Source organism: Triturus cristatus, chromosome 1_1 (genome assembly GCF_964204655.1).
Source record: "Triturus cristatus chromosome 1_1, aTriCri1.1, whole genome shotgun sequence".
Lineage (NCBI taxonomy): Eukaryota > Metazoa > Chordata > Amphibia > Caudata > Salamandridae > Triturus > Triturus cristatus.
The window spans coordinates 1,221,357,158-1,221,372,893 of record NC_140579.1 but is presented as its reverse complement, the minus strand read 5'-3'; positions in this window follow the sequence as shown (position 1 = coordinate 1,221,372,893).

Below are 15,736 nucleotides of genomic sequence, written 5' to 3'. Positions count from 1 at the left end.
TTTCTGATAGCTAGAGATGGTTTTTATTGTTTTAGTTTGATGATTTTGGCATGTATATAGCTTATCGATTATTGATTGGTATTGATATATGTACTAACACTATATGTTGAAGTCGTCTTGAGTTCTATGTCGTCTGTACGGCTTCTGGGAGGTAGGAAGTCGGGATTGGTAACAGTTCCGTAGCAAAGCAGAGGTAAGTGCTGCTTTGGGGAAAGACGGAATTGTGGTTGCCCGTAGGTACACGGGAGAAACGTGTGACAATTTGAAGTTGCACGGCACATTGTCTGGGTTCGATTTGGTAGCATTGCCGAGTGTTACCATTAGTGATATTTCTGTGTGAGAAAGGTGTGAATGATAGCAAAGGGTTACCTGTGAAATTTTGGTCTTAGGTACCAGGAAACCAAATGGTATACCGATAACGCTTATCACTGAAAAGGTAGCAGGTATTCTCTGAGCTTGTTAGAAGGACAAAGTAGAGGTAAGCGCTGCTTTAACGTATGGTATAATTCTGTAGTAGGACAGACTGTTCGCTGTTCTCGGAAAAGGCAGGATTCTGTGTGAATCAACTATATTTTTCTTGCATGAAAGTGCGTGAATGAAATAGCATTCGGATTGATTGCAGAACTCTGGATTTATTTCTCAGGAGCATTGCGTTTCCACCTATGTGTCTTAATTCCGGAGAAAACTGTTAATTGATGCGTGATAGAAGGGTGAAGTGGGGGAATGCGCTACTTTTGCCAACGGACGTAATGATTCTGTAGTAGGGTAGAGTTAAGCGCTGCTCTCGGGAAACCGAATTCTCGTGGGAAAGGTCTTTTGCTATTCTGTGGTTAGCGGAGCAGACAATGGGGATGTTTGTACGTTGTAACTAACAAGTATTGTAAAATTGAAACAAAGTCTACCGAGTAGTTTTGTAAAGGAGGGGTAGACTGAAGACAGGAGTCAGGAGCAGGAACTGCTGCAGCGACTGTTGACCGCGCTGGGATTGGACAGCTAGTCAGTGACGTAAACGCTCCAGGATTGGTGCGTTAGTGTGAGTCGCGCAGGGATTGGAGGTTGTGACAGTGACGAAGATGCTCCAGGATTGGTGCGTTAGTGTGAGTCGCGCAAGGATTGGAGACTGTGATTGTGACGTAGACGTGCCAGGATTGGTGCATAAGTAAGAGTCGCGTTGCTATTGGACTAAAGATCGTACAGTTGCAGAAAAGACAAAAGGGTTCACGAAAGAAAGGAAAATGTATTATCATTCACCCGAGAAGAAGAAAAAATGTTTGTTCAGTAAATTAAAGAATTGGTTTGTGAAAGACAAAGAGATTGTGACTAGGGAAGGACAGTTACTTCCTCCAGCGAAAACCCCCGCATCCTTCATGGTTGCGATATATGGGTACCGTACTTGCATCTGGTTAGACAATTGGGCAAAGTATACAAAGGAAGACGGAGTTTTAGCGTTTCCAGAGGATGGTTCCTTTAATTTGGCAATATTAAGGAATTTAAGGGAGAGGATGATGAACCTAGATCCGCGACCTAGGCCTACGCAGTTTGAGGCGTTGACAGAGTGGGAAGATGAGATGCATGAGCGAGAAAAACAGAGAAATGGCAGTAGGTATCGATATATGTTCGGACAGCCAAACGATCGCGAAACTCATTGTGATCGAATGAGAAGGTGACGAGACGCAAGTATGACTGAAGGCTTTTTTCCAGTTAGAACTGCAGGGGAAAGTGAGGTAAGAAAATGCCTAGAAAAGAAAAACCATGTAGAAACCCGGAGGTAGGGGGCAAACGAAACAGATGACGATGTCTTAGATGATATGTTTTACAAAAGCCCACATCCGTACAGGCAGGAATCAGAAACGCCAACCGCAGATACACCAGTGAGGGAGACTCTGAGAATCATTAAGACCGAAGATATGACCCCGGAAGTGAAGAGAAGGAACTCTCTTAGGGAACGGGGAAAGGAAAATAGGGTAGAGAGTGAAAATTCCAGGTAATTAGCAAAAACCACATTAGAGCTGACAGAGAAAATAAGAGAATTGACGAAAAATCTAGAAGCAGTTACAGTCCCTGTGACCATAGGTCCTGTTATGCCCATTTTTGAGAAGCAGAAAGAAAGTGAGCATGGTTTGACAGTTCCGTATGTAAGCAGTAGACAAGCGGAACAGCCCAGAATGAAAGCAAGGGAGAATCCTTGGAGACAAACCATGAGCGAAGGTGGATTGAATGTCAAATAACCCGTTCTGTAGTCCTGATTTGGTAGAAAGGGACAGAATGGCAGGAGGATCAATATTAGAACCACAGAGAATGACAGAACCAGGCAACGTAGAAAAATCAGTAGGTATAACCACAGATGAATTGAGTGAATGGTTGAAGAGTCTACAGGGAAAAGAGAAAGAACCCCAAACTATTGATGTGGCAAAATTACGGATGGTGTTAGAAGAATTAATAGTAGGGACAATCCCCACAGAAAAGCTGAAAAATTACCAGGATGAAGAACTATTGTTTTTGTGCAAAAGTGTCACCTGGAGAGCAAAGAATTTGCATGACAGACTAGCTGAAATAGCAAGTGAAATGGGAATTGACATGGACAAGGTAAAAGCTTTACAGAAGCCATACCGAGTAGATTTCACAGAAAAATATATTGAAAATCTGAACCCTGCAGGACGAATAGTCCAGATTAAGGATATAATCACAGTGTTAAGAAATGGGGAGATGTGGACAAATGGAAAAGCAGGTGGTATAGGAAGTGGGATGACACCTCAGACAGAACATTTCCAGCGTTTCCTGTGAGAGAAAAGGAAAAGGTGGTGATAGAGTTCCCCATGAGAGAGATTCCAGGAGGGGGATATGTGCATGTCAAATGGACCAGACAGGACATTTTGTCATTTACAAATGACTTCCCTCGATTACGGGAAAAGCCAGTAGAGTGGTACAGACAGGTAGACAGATTTGTTAAATTGTCAAAGGTGCTATGGATTGATCTGAATAGTCTGTTTGATATAATAGTGCCAGCAGACTTGTGGGCAGAATGCAAGATAGTCATAGATTGGCCAACCAAAGAATACCCGAGAGATCCCAAAACAGGAGCACCAGACCCAGAGGTAATGAAGAAATATGAACAGGTCATGGTGTTCTTGAAAAACAAAGTGCCTCCCAAAGAAACAGACTGGGTTAAAATAGATCGAACACATCAAGAAGCGAAAGAGTCAGTTCACGCATACTATGGGAGGCTAATTTTAGCTTTCAAACAGTTCAGTGGGGATGACAATCTGGGAGGAAAGGACCCGGGTCATTTTGTGTACAGATTTGTGTATGGTCTGCGTCCCGAAATTGGGGACATGATTAAGCAGCACACTGTGGACTGGCAGAGCAAGAAAATAGATCCTAAGGCATGCTAAATACTTTAGTGACGAGATTGAGGCAAAGCAGCGAAAACTAAAAGAAAAAGCAATGTGGGCTCAAGTGAAGGTTGCAGAGAGACAGGAAGCTCAGCTGGTAGAACAAGCTAATAATCCAGGCATTAAACCAAGATTTGGCCCCAGAAAGGGGAAAGGTAATATAGAAGAAGCTAAAAAGAAATTTCCATGCCACAATTGCAGAAGATTAGGGCACTGGAAATCAGAGTGTAAATATCCACCAGGTACTAATAATGAAAATCCATCATTGAATCCACAGGTGCAGTGTGAGGGGAGTGGCCTACCGCTGCAACAGCAGAAGGCTGTTAATCCACAGAATCAGGTGCCAAAACCGCCCTTACCACAGAGCCGGAAGGCCCGAGGATATAGTAAGGAGACGGGATTCTACAATGAAGAACAGGCAAACAAACCGCAACGCGCGAACACTGTGTCACAATATTGGCTGCAAAGTGACGAGAGTGAGTCAGAAGAGATTTATTGACGGTGCCGAAAAGAGGAAGCAGGGTGCGTACTTGGCGCATCTCTAGAAATAGATCAGACAGGACCATTTGTGGATGGGAAAGTTAATGATGAAAACAATACTTTTCTAGTAGACACGGGAGCTACGCGATCTACTGTCAGATCAGCAGATGTGAAAAATCTTCCTCTTTCGGATGAAACAATCCAAGTAGTTGGTGTATCAAACACTCAGATTAGAACGTACCTTACTGAACCGGTAAAGGTCAAAATAGGGAAATTTTCAGACATGCACCGATTTGTGGTGTGTGACACCAGTCCTATGAATCTGCTAGGTAGAGATTTGTTGTGCAAAATGAATTGCACCATATTCTGTACACTAGACGGAATAGCCTTTGAAACACCAGATGAAGATGTTCTGTATAAAATGACCATAGCTAACAGAGTGTGAGGTTGCTGGAACCTATGCAATATTCAATCCAGATGAATTGCCCCCAGAATTAAAACACAGTGAAGGCAGCAGTCTGGGATTTCACTGGAGAAGATGTAGGTCTGATGAGAAATGTAGACCCAGTGAGAATCGCTGTAAAGGAAGGAGCAGTTTACCCAAATATTCCACAACACAGACTGACACCTGAAATAATTGCAGGAGTAACCCCTTTGATTGAGAAAATGATCCAGCAAGGAGTGTTAAGGGAAATATTGAGCAGTCCATGTAACTCGCCTATAATGGGACTGAAAAAGCCGAGTGGGAAGTTCAGGATCGTGCAAGATTTGAGAAAGATTAACAAGATTGTTGTATCATGTTGTCCCATTGTTCCAAATCCCTCAGGAATTTTGTATCAGATTCCTCATGATGCAGAATGGTACACATGCAAAAACAACAGTTGATGGACAGAATGCAGAACAATGTCATACATTCACCCCAGTACAGAGATCTGGGCCTAAATCCATCGTTTTTTTGCTCACCATGCCCTTCCAGTTTGAACCCAGCCATATGCAAATCAGTCTTGACCCTGTGCCTCATGGGAACAGTCCAGCCCAAACTGCCAAGCCAGGTCCTCCCTGGACTGGAACCAAGCATCCTAGGACCGGTTTCGGGGTTTCACCCCTCTTCAGCCAGGATAGCTTGATTCCAGTGGCATGGAGAGCACGGGACTCACGTCTGAGCATACCCGTCCCACTCGGGGTGACAAATGCAAAAACAACAGTTGATGGACAGAATGCAGAACAATGTCATACATTCACCCCAGTACAGAGATCTGGGCCTAAATCCATCGTTTTTTTGCTCACCATGCCCTTCCAGTTTGAACCCAGCCATATGCAAATCAGTCTTGACCCTGTGCCTCATGGGAACAGTCCAGCCCAAACTGCCAAGCCAGGTCCTCCCTGGACTGGAACCAAGCATCCTAGGACCGGTTTCGGGGTTTCACCCCTCTTCAGCCAGGATAGCTTGATTCCAGTGGCATGGAGAGCACGGGACTCACGTCTGAGCATACCCGTCCCACTCGGGGTGACAAATGCAAAAACAACAGTTGATGGACAGAATGCGGAACAATGTCATACATTCACCCCAGTACAGAGATCTGGGCCTAAATCCATCGTTTTTTTGCTCACCATGCCCTTCCAGTTTGAACCCAGCCATATGCAAATCAGTCTTGACCCTGTGCCTCATAAGAACAGTCCAGCCCAAACTGCCAAGCCAGGTCCTCCCTGGACTGGAACCAAGCATCCTAGGACCGGTTTCGGGGTTTCACCCCTCTTCAGCCAGGATAGCTTGATTCCAGTGGCATGTAGAGCACGGGACTCACGTCTGAGCATACCCGTCCCACTCGGGGTGACAAATGCAAAAACAACAGTTGATGGACAGAATGCAGAACAATGTCATACATTCACCCCAGTACAGAGATCTGGGCCTAAATCCATCGTTTTTTTGCTCACCATGCCCTTCCAGTTTGAACCCAGCCATATGCAAATCAGTCTTGACCCTGTGCCTCATGGGAACAGTCCAGCCCAAACTGCCAAGCCAGGTCCTCCTTGGACTGGAACCAAGCATCCTAGAACCGGTTTCGGGGTTTCACCCCTCTTCAGCCAGGATAGCTTGATTCCAGTGGCATGGAGAGCATGGGACTCACGTCTGAGCATACCCGTCCCACTCGGGGTGACAAATGCAAAAACAACAGTTGATGGACAGAATGCAGAACAATGTCATACATTCACCCCAGTACAGAGATCTGGGCCTAAATCCATCGTTTTTTTGCTCACCATGCCCTTCCAGTTTGAACCCAGCCATATGCAAATCAGTCTTGACCCTGTGCCTCATGAGAACAGTCCAGCCCAAACTGCCAAGTGTGGGGACTGTGCGAGTCTCAGAACAGAGTAGGCCAGAATCCACGGGAGCGAAGATGATATCTCCCCTTTCCCCAGAGACCACGCACCCCAGCTGAGGTAACAGCTAAAGAGGTACGTAATATCAGAGAAATGGGAAGACCGGAATGAGCCACCAGGAAGGCTCGAGTGGTTTCTGTGGTGTGAATGGTCAAGGGAACGTGATAACCTGTAGTAGGAAATAAAACAGATACAAAGTATAGATTAACACTTTTTAGTCTAGCTGGTAATCTCTCTAATAATGCAAGCGTGTGTACTTTGTCACTTACATATAGGTTCACTAGGGAGATTCATATAATAGGATTGTCACATCATAACTTGGTTCCCTTAGACCAATAGGTAGTTTGTTCAGGTAGTATTCAAGCAGTAACTGAAATGACTGGTTTAAATATCCTTCTATTCAGGAACCCTGGACACCCAGAAAAGAATAATCCAAATGGCACAGTTCCAATGTTTCACAGACTTGAGTCTGAATGAACGGGGTTCTTATGCAAACACAAACGATTCCCCAGCCCCTGAGGTATACTTGCGATTAGTTGGAAATCAGCTGCGGGCGCTACCAGCGCGATAGGAAATAACTCGTTCACTCTGTCCGTATTGTTCTCCGTAGGCAAACAAGACTCCGGACTTCCCCGAGCTGTCTCGCCTTGAATGCGCTGCCTAGCGCGGGTCGCCCAACAACACGGTTCCAGGGTCTCGGCGTCCGAGGGTCGGTCTTTACAGGCAGGAGACAGGCAGCCCCTGGGGTCCTAGTATCCGAACGCAGGCACAAGATGGGGCACCTAAAGTTCAGCGCTGACTTCGCGCTTGTGGTACCAATAAAGTTCAAAACAAAAAATGAAATGAAATAAAAACGGAAACAAACAAAACAAACAGCGCGACCAGCGCTTCCAAAGTAGTCTCTTATTTCGGGTTCCAAGGTCTTAACAAAAAAGGGTCTTTACTCTTGAAGCTCCGAATCTTTCAGGTCCAAAACACAGATCACAGAGAAGTGCAACGCACGTCCACTTCAACGGCTACCAGATAAAGGCGTGGCTCAAGCACCAAACAACAAAGCCAAGCACCTGGGAGTTGTTACTGCTTGCTTATAAGCTGGTTCCAACCAGCTGCTGCTTCCCAATGTATTGTGGGAAAGTACACACTCTCGCTGCTCTTAATGCATTATGGGACCTGTAGTATGTAGTGAAAGCTAACACCAAGCCAGGTCCTCCCTGGACTGGAACCAAGCATCCTAGGACCGGTTTCGGGGTTTCACCCCTCTTCAGCCAGGATAGCTTGATTCCAGTGGCATGGAGAGCATGGGACTCACGTCTGAGCATACCCGTCCCACTCGGGGTGACAAATGCAAAAACAACAGTTGATGGACAGAATGCAGAACAATGTCATACATTCACCCCAGTACAGGGATCTGGGCCTAAATCCATCATTTTTTTGCTCACCATGCCCTTCCAGTTTGAACCCAGCCATATGCAAATCAGTCTTGACCCTGTGCCTCATGGGAACAGTCCAGCCCAAACTGCCAAGCCAGGTCCTCCCTGGACTGGAACCAAGCATCCTAGGACCGGTTTCGGGGTTTCACCCCTCTTCAGCCAGGATAGCTTGATTCCAGTGGCATGGAGAGCACGGGACTCACGTCTGAGCATACCCGTCCCACTCGGGGTGACAAATGCAAAAACAACAGTTGATGGACAGAATGCAGAACAATGTCATACATTCACCCCAGTACAGAGATCTGGGCCTAAATCCATCGGCCCAGTCTGATGTAACGCTTTTCGCCCTAAGTGGGGTGGGTATTCCCAGACGTGGGACCCGTGCTCACTACGCCACTGGAGTCAAGCTATCCTGGCTGATGACGGCTGATAGCCAGAAACCGGTCCTAGGATGCTTGATTCCGGTCCAGGAAAAACATGGCTTGGCAGTTCGGGCTGGACTGTTCCCATGAGGCACAGGGTCAAGACTGATTTGCATATGGCCATGTCTAAACTGGGATGGCGTAGTGGGCAAAAGAACGATGGATTTAACCCAGATTTCTTGACTGGGGAAGAATGTCTGCATTGTCAGCATTCCGTCCATCATTTGTTTGTTGTAACGCTTTTCGCCCTAAGTGGGATGGGTATTCCCAGACGTGGGACCCGTGCTCACTACGCCACTGGAGTCAAGCTATCCTGGCTGATGACGGCTGATAGCCAGAAACCGGTCCTAGGATGCTTGATTCCGGTCCAGGAAAGACATGGCTTGGCAGTTCGGGCTGGACTGTTCCCATGAGGCACAGGGTCAAGACTGATTTGCATATGGCCATGTCTAAACTGGGGTGGCGTAGTGGGCAAAAGAACGATGGATTTAACCCAGCTCTCTTGACTGGGGGAGAATGTCTGCATTGTCAGCATTCCGTCCATCATTTGTTTGTTGTAACGCTTTTCGCCCTAAGTGGGATGGGTATTCCCAGACGTGGGACCCGTGCTCACTACGCCACTGGAGTCAAGCTATCCTGGCTGATGACGGCTGATAGCCAGAAACCGGTCCTAGGATGCTTGATTCCGGTCCAGGAAAGACATGGCTTGGCAGTTCGGGCTGGACTGTTCCCATGAGGCACAGGGTCAAGACTGATTTGCATATGGCCATGTCTAAACTGGGGTGGCGTAGTGGGCAAAAGAACGATGGATTTAACCCAGATCTCTTGACTGGGGGAGAATGTCTGCACTGTCAGCATTCCGTCCATCATTTGTTTGTTGTAACGCTTTTCACCCTAAGTGGGATGGGTATTCCCAGACGTGGGACCCGTGCTCACTACGCCACTGGAGTCAAGCTATCCTGGCTGATAACGGCTGATAGCCAGAAACCGGTCCTAGGATGCTTGATTCCGGTCCAGGAAAGACATGGCTTGGCAGTTCGGGCTGGACTGTTCCCATGAGGCACAGGGTCAAGACTGATTTGCATATGGCCATGTCTAAACTGGGGTGGCGTAGTGGGCAAAAGAACGATGGATTTAACCCAGATCTCTTGACTGGGGGAGAATGTCTGCATTGTCAGCATTCCGTCCATCATTTGTTTGTTGTAACGCTTTTCGCCCTAAGTGGAATGGGTATTCCCAGACGTGGGACCCGTGCTCACTACGCCACTGGAGTCAAGCTATCCTGGCTGATGACGGCTGATAGCCAGAAACCGGTCCTAGGATGCTTGATTCCGGTCCAGGAAAGACATGGCTTGGCAGTTCGGGCTGGACTGTTCCCATGAGGCACAGGGTCAAGACTGATTTGCATATGGCCATGTCTAAACTGGGGTGGCGTAGTGGGCAAAAGAACGATGGATTTAACCCAGATCTCTTGACTGGGGGAGAATGTCTGCATTGTCAGCATTCCGTCCATCATTTGTTTGTTGTAACGCTTTTCGCCCTAAGTGGGATGGGTATTCCCAGACGTGGGACCCGTGCTCACTACGCCACTGGAGTCAAGCTATCCTGGCTGATGACGGCTGATAGCCAGAAACCGGTCCTAGGATGCTTGATTCCGGTCCAGGAAAGACATGGCTTGGCAGTTCGGGCTGGACTGTTCCCATGTGGCACAGGGTCAAGACTGATTTGCATATTGCCATGTCTAAACTGGGGTGGCGTAGTGGGCAAAAGAACGATGGATTTAACCCAGATCTCTTGACTGGGGGAGAATGTCTGCATTGTCAACATTCCGTCCATCATTTGTTTGTTGTAACGCAGAATGGTACACAGTCATCGATTTGTGTCATGCTTTCTTATCCATTCCGTTGCATCATGACAGCCAGCCGCTTTTTGCAATTCGGTTTGGAGAGCGTATTTTGGCATGGTGCCGAATCCCACAGGGGTACACAGAGAGCCCCTCCATTTTCAATCAGTTGCTAAAGAAATCTCTGGAAAGTCTTACCATGCCTGAGAATTCAGTTTTGGTCCAATATATTGACGACCTATTAGTGGCGTCAAAGACACGTGAGGCCTGTGAAACAGACACCATAGCTTTGCTGAATCATTTGGCAGATGGAGGACTGAAGGTATCTCCGACAAAATTGCAATACTGTAAAAAAGAAGTACAATATTTGGGTCATACTATCGAAAAAGGGCTGAGAAAAGTAACCATAGACAGGATCAGAATCATTAGAGGAATGAGAGCTCCAATGACCCAAAGAGAGGTGAGAATGTTCCTAGGAATGGTTGGTTACTGTTGTCAGTGGATAAGTAACTTTTCCCTGATTGCCAAACCATTGGTAAAATTGACGAAAAGTGAGGTTAAAGACCCCCTTGAATTGAACAAAGAAGAATTGGCAGCATTCAGACAGCTAAAGAACAGTCTTTGTGAAGCCCCAGCTCTGGGAATGCCAGATTATGAGAAAGAATTTGAAATATACTGTAGTGAGAGAAACGGATGTGCACTCTCAGCGTTAATACAGAAACATGGAAGGCAAAGGAGACCAGTGGCATATTTCTCGTCAATGTTAGATCCAGTGACGATAGGTCTGCCAGGATGTCTGAAAGCAGTAGCGGCTACATGCCGAAGCCTAGAGCAGAGTGAAGGAATCGTGATGGGGTATCCAGTAAGAGTGTTTGTACCTCACAGTGTGGCGATCCTTTTAACAAGGAGTCGAACACAGTTCATGTCACACAGTCGGCTGACTAAGTATGAAAAGGTCATTCTAGGTGCAACCAATGTGAGTCTGGAAAGATGTGTGAATGTGAATCCAGCTACACTTTTGCCTGATGCAGAGAGTGTGGAGGTAAGAGAGGACGTTGATCATGATTGTCTGGATGTGCTTGACTACTGCACGAAACCTCGACCTGACATAAGAGATCTGCCACTGCCAGAAAGTGAGTATGTGTTTTTTGTGGACGGATCCTGTCTGAGAACGGATGAAGGAGTGTTGAGCGCAGCATATGCAGTATGCACAGTTTCAGCAGTTATAGAAGCATCACTCTTGAAAGGAGTTAAATCCGCTCAATAGCAGAAATAGTGGCATTGACAAAAGCATGCAAAATTGGGAGGAATGTGAGAGTGACTGTGATGACTGATAGCCAGTATGGCTTCGGAGTTGTCCACGACTTTGGCCAATTGTGGCTACAAAGAGGTTTCCTGACCTCAAGTGGAACTCCCATAAGGAATGCAGAAGTGGTTGGAAAATTGCTTGAGGCAATAAAATTCCCAAAGAACTGGCTGTGGTAAAATGTGCTGCTCATGGTCAAGGTAGTGATTACATCACTAGCGGGAATCGCTTTGCAAATGACATGGCTCAGTATTGTGCCCGAAACCAATATTCAATAAATCGGTCAAAAGAAAAGGAAATGTCTTCTTGCTCCATAATGTTTACTAACGTTGTGGGAACATGGGATGAAGTGAGGCAGTTACAGGATGGAGCAGGTGATGAGGAAATGAAGCAGTGGGTAAAAGCCGGTTGTGCACCCAGGGAAAAAGATCATGTGTGGGTCTATCGGGATGGAAGACCAGTAATGCCTGATAGCATGATGTCAACCATGGCACGGATGTATCATGGCCAAGGACATCTGGGAAGGGATGCCATGATCAGGGCTTTTAAGCAGACCTGGTACAATCCAAAATTCAGGTTGATAGCAGAAAGTCTCTGTCAAAGATGCCTGATATGTCAGCAGTACAATCCTGGAAGGAAAACCGTGGTGAGTCTAGGCACCATAGGCCGGGAGGGAGGACCTTTCACCAGAATGCAAGTAGATTTCATTGAAATGCCCCCTTATAACAAGCTGAGGTATGTTTTGGTGGTAGTCTGTCTGTTCTCTAGGTGGGTGGAAGCATACCCAACTAGAAGAAATGATGGAATCACAGTGGCCAAGCTCTTGCTGAGGGAATTCATCCCAAGGTACGGGTTCCCAATAACCATAGAATCAGACAGAGGAGAACACTTTTACAATGAGATCATGAAATTGATTTGTGAAGCATTAGGTGTACAACAAAAACTGCATTGTGCCTACCGACCAGAGGCTTCTGGTGTGGTCGAACAAATGAATGATACCATCAAAAACAGAATAGGGAAAATCTGTTTAGCCACAGGAATGAAATGGCCTGATGTCTTGCCTCTAGTTTTGATGACCATTAGGTCTACTCCAGACAGAACTACAGGTTTGAGTCCACACGAGATCATCATGGGACGCGCCATGAGACACGTGTATGTACCAGTCATCAAGCTGATGACTATAACTGATGACATGATTTTGGATTACTGTAAAGGCCTGGCTGACGCAGTCCATTCTGTGTTTCACCAGGTTGGAGCGGATGCCACCACACTTGAAAAGAAACCAGCCCATGATTTGAGCCCAGGGGACTGGGTGAGAATAAAAGTCCACAGAAGAAGAAATTGCTTGCTTCCGAGGCAAGTCATCTTGACCACAACAACTGCTGTAAAGTGTGCTGGACTGAAAAATTGGATACATGCGAGTCACACTTTGAGAGTTCCAAACCCAGCAGACAGTATTGTAAAAGAATATTTCGATGAATCAGAATCAAGTGATGAGTCCGGCAATGAGAATATAAAGTCAAAAGAAAATCCTGAAAGGGGGGAAAATGAGCCAAGACTAGTCCAGACTCCAAGAGAAGAAATTCTGAGGAAAAGATTGCAGATTTCAGATGGTTCAGATTCTGGAGGTGAACAAAACGCCAATGGTGAACACAGAAAGAAGAAAAGAAAAGAAAAGAATGACCAGTCAGAAGTAACATTTACACCAAATGAGAGAGTAGAAGAAGTTCCACCTGAGAAAATATTGGAAGGAGAAGAAGGGACAGTCACAGAGAGAGAGGGACAGATTGCGGAAAAACCCCGAGGAGGTGTAGGGAACTGTAACACCCAGCTAGGTGAAGGGACAAGTAGTCAGCAGGAAAATTGCGTGCCGGAGACCCGAGGAGGGACAGAAGTAGGGCCAGCACAAGAGGTGGAGAAAGAGACTGTTGAAAAGGAAAAACCAAACGAGACATAATCTGAAGACAGTGAAACTGAAATACCAGAGGGTCGAGTTCTAAGAAAGAGAACTTGGATTGAGGAAAGAAACAGTAAAGACGGCAAAACAAGAAGAAATGCTAAAGGAGATCTTTGGCCAAACAAAATTAAGAAACTGAGATATCGATTGACACGAGTCAAACCCTCAGAAGCTGAACAAGTGAATGAAGTAACCAGTCAGCATAAAGAGAAAGAGGGAGAGACAGAAGTGTCTGAAGCAAACAAACGACCAAGAAAACCAAACCAGAAGTATAAGTCACCTGAATGGACGTACGTGGCACTGCCTGAACAAGGAGAAGAGGTAGATAGTCAAGGAAATCCAGAGGAGACTTTACTGAGAGTGATCAAGGAAGAAGAAACAGGGGAAATCCTGAGAGTTATCTTATCCGATATCGGAGAAGAAGCGGAAGATCAGGAAATCCTATATGTGGATGACGAGAAAGAAGTGAAAAACGACGAGAGGCCAAGCTGAGTAATTTCAAACAGGTCCTTGTAGAAATATAAAGGATTGAATAAGAAATTGAAGTATTTGGATCACCTGACAAGGTCTTAGTTCTTGTAGGGAAGCTACAAGAGGCGGAGTAGAAGAGGCCAAGTCAAAAGACAAGGTTAATTTTAACAAAATGGCTAACATAGATAATAACAAGAGTGGATGTACCTTTATGAGAAGATGGTGCAAGACATGTTGTTGTTGTACAGGACTATTAATGCTTCTTTGGAGCATACTTGCTCTTTTGATCTCTTTCAAAGTAACTTTAGATACACTAGCGGGACATACTGACAATATGACTAACATAGTAAACAGTTCACAAAAGCTAGTACCATTTAGAACAAGCACTGAGCATATGCACAAGGATAGGTCAATAACTGATTTTTCTAGCAATGTCTTTTCAAAATTATTGTATGAATATGTAAAAACAATGGACGTAAGGGATTGCTACGTAGGTATGCAATTACCTGCATCTGTTTCAGAAGGGGTGACTTATCATCACCTCCCAGCAACTTATGGAATAACATGTAGCGTTTTAACTAGTATATTTTATCAAGTAGGAAAACTAGAGTATAATCTGTCTAATATAGATAATATTCTTGGACGATTGCCCATGAATAAAGAATTGAATCCAGCTAAAGCTGCTAATGTATTAGGAGAGATTTTTATAGAAACTAAAGAACTAACTTTAGAATATTTTTTTAAGAGCAATTTAACTTGCAGTTTGAAGACAGAAGAGAAAACATTTCTGGATATGGTCGAAGAGAGGAGATTGAAAATACACAAGAATGCAGAGGGACATGAAGAAGGGGAAAACATGTGGGAAATAGATGGGAAAAAGGAGACAAAGGGTGATGCTAGACCAACCATAGCTATAGATTCACCACAGAAAGGGAAATTATGCATTATGAGAGAAAGATCCCAATATGATTATTATTATATAGGGACAAGTGAGTGTCATGATACATATTTTATTGCATCTGGATGGGGATTTAGAGGCGAAGAAGATCCAGTTTTCCCTGGACTGTACTATATTTGTGGGAATAAGGCTTACTATAGGTTGCCCGACCATTGGTATGGCACATGTTATGTTGGCCTGGTCTTTCCAAAGATCTTTCACATGGATAGAGTAGAAAATAGTGGACCAAATAACCTACTAATGCGTAGCAGAAGAGAAACCTGGTTAGAAATTGTAGGTGATATTTTTGGAGCCTTGATACCAGCAGTGGGGATATCTTTGAATGCAAATAATATTCGGAGATTGTCAACCATAGTGGATCGCTTGTCAACAAGCACCGCTGGAGGATTTCTTTTGGTAAACACTGAGCTGGTTGCCATGTGTGCTATGATTATGCAGAATCGACTTGCCCTTGATATCTTATTGACAAAAGAGGGTGGAGTCTGTGGAATGCTGAAAGTTCAACATTGTTGCACTTACATTCCTGATGAAAGCAGAGATCTAAAAGTCTATATTAAGAATATTACAGAATTGCATGATGAAATAAAACCACTGGAGGTTAAAAGTATCTGGACTAGAATTAGTAATAAGATGGCTGCTATTAAAGCTTTCTTAGGTAAATTAGGTAGTACTATAATAGGGAAAATATTATTTCCATTAACCTGTGTGATTTTCATATTATTAATACTTAGATTAGGATGTATGTGTTGTAGATATAGAAGAAATAAAAAGAAGGTTAAACGAGAAATTTACAAAAAGAAGGAAAAGAAACAAGAAAGAGATTTTAATGAAATAGAATTGGAAGAATGGAAGGAAAGTAGGTATGACAAAACCAAAAGAGAAGATGAAACAGAATTTTAATTGAGCAAGAAGACATCACAAATTTCTGTAAAAGGGGAAATAAATTGTTTTGTGGGTTTTGTTTGTGGTGATAAAATCACCAAAGGGGGGATTGATGGAGCGGGTAAAATGTTTTCTTTTTATATACCCAATCCATTTATATAAGTTTATATTAAAATGATTAATAATTAATTTTAATAATTAATTGATGTGATG